A 2,339-nucleotide genomic window follows, 5' to 3' on the forward strand; every position below is an offset into this window, starting at 1 on the left:
TTAGTTTACCTAAAAATTAGTGAATAATAAAATACGATAATAAGGAGTATTATAAAATAATTTTGATACGATTGCGTCTCACAGTGAGAAGGAAACGGGCAGATTTGTGGAAAAATGCAGTGATGCTGCACCTACGGCAACGCATTTGCCTATTCATTGCAATTTATTCAGCAATTTCTTGCGATACACGGCATTGTTCAGCTTCGTCAGTCCTTATACAGTCCTAATCTAGGTACCTGCGACTTCTGGCTATTTCTTAAATTGAAAAATCTTCTTAACACTAGATTTACGGGACCCGTTTATTTGACGGGCTAGCTGATAAAAGAGAAAATCCGATTGTATGGCCTGAGTTTTAGTCCTTGTCTTTATCTTTATCTTTTTGTCTGAAATCGCTTATCTTATTGCCAAAGAAACTTCTAAAACAAGAAGCGATGTTCAGTATGATTGTTGCAGTGATCGAGTAAGAACGTTTTTCAAAGACAGTGTGTAAAATTTTCATTTATTGTAGACAGTCTTCGTTTATCGTATTTACAATAGGGTAATTGAATTTGGGCACAGTATTTTTTTATTTTGACCAATCCCCCTTCTTTTCTATCATGAGTAAATCGAGGAGATGTAATAAAATATTGAACGAAATTATCTACATCAATGAAGATTATTCTGAGGATACCTCCGAAGAAGATCAGTATAAATTAGACAAAAGCGAAGATGAGAGTGAAAGTTCTAAATATATTGAAAGTGGAGAGATAGAAGGATCTTCGGATAGTGAAGAGGAAAATTTCTTGAAAGTGTATCGTAACAAGCAAAAAATCCGTATTCTTTCTAGTTCTGACTCTGAGGATGAGAGGACGAGCATTCCAAGCACATCCCAAAATGTAATGAGTGAAATTGATATTGCAGTTGACGGAACACAGTGGATAAAACTGAAAACAGGTGGATCTAGGGGTAGGACGCCCGTTCGTATGATATTCAAGGATATCGCAGGGCCTACTTGATACGCCAAGAAAAATATTATGTTGGGTTGTATAACTAGTGCTTTCGAATTAATAATTGACAGACACATAATGGAACACATAAAAGATTGAACTGAAACGGAGGCATATCGAGTTTTGAAAAAAGACTGGACAATCACAGTTGCTGAGTTACGTATTGTAGTTTTCTAGAAATTTTATATGTCTGGAGCGCATATGAAGCGAGATCATTGAAAACTTCTTATTTATGGTCGAAAAAATGGGGACCCGTTTTCTTCGCAAACACAATGAGCAGAGATAAATTTATAGAAATTCTGAGATTCATATGCTTTGACAAAAAAAAAATCCAACGATCCGAAAGATTACAAACAGATAAATTTACACTAATATCCGAAATATAGAACAGATATATAAGTAATAGCCAGGTTTGTTATAAGCCATATGAAAACATATCGATAGATGAACAATTATTTTCTATAATAATTAAAAAAAAAGGCTTTTTACTTATTAATAATTTATTTAAACGTAAAGCCTAATATTGTTCAATTCAGACTTAACTTGAATACATCAATTTTTTAAAGAAAATGATTATTTTCGTTTACCCGTCAAATTGACGGGTGCTCGTAGAGATAGGTATATAAGAAACGCCCGTAAACCTAGTGTTAAGGGAAGAAGATTCGATGATGTGGAGAAAATAAAAAGAAACGTGACGACGTGGCTGTTAGTTATTTCGAAAGCTGAATACAAGGAGTGTTTCTGAAAGTGGAAGAATCCCTGGAAGAAGGTTATAGCTTCCAAAGAGGAGTATTTTAAAGGTCATTGATCAGATTTAACTCTTCTTCTTGCTATAGCACAAGATAGGAGCCTTTTCGGGTTTATATGTATATATATATATATATATATATATATATATATATATATATATATTTAGTTAGATATATAATATTTCTCATACATAAAATCATTCATTTTCGTAACTTTTTAACGTCACTATAATCTCTACTAAGAAGTAAATATGACATGTTCACATTGAAAAATCCATATCTACTGTTTACATAGAACATTGACTTCATATCGATAAAGTGGACAATGGTTATCTAACGATAGATAAGGAGAAATGTGCATCATATCCTGAGTGACATCATAAATCTATATCAGTAATTTTTATCGTTTAGAAAACGAAGGCATCCGATCGATATTCCTACAGGCAGGTAAATCGAAGTCTACGTGTTCATCGAACAAGACGGATATCGAATAGCTTATGTGACAACGCGATATATGATATTAGACAAGCTCTCTCTAATCCAATGCGGTTTACGAGCTCTCTCATTCTCTCTTTGAATGATCCACAAGCATAATTTAAAATCG

General features: G+C 33.4%; 1 pseudogene; it reads left to right on the forward strand.

Moving 5' to 3' along the window:
- The first annotated feature begins 596 nt into the window (after positions 1–596).
- Positions 597–1,155, forward strand: LOC118448125 (uncharacterized; annotated as a pseudogene).
- Positions 1,156–2,339: the final 1,184 nt, after the last annotated feature.

Source organism: Vespa mandarinia, chromosome 5 (assembly GCF_050613455.1).
Source record: "Vespa mandarinia isolate Hongniang chromosome 5, ASM5061345v1, whole genome shotgun sequence".
NCBI classification, from domain to species: Eukaryota; Metazoa; Arthropoda; class Insecta; order Hymenoptera; family Vespidae; genus Vespa; species Vespa mandarinia.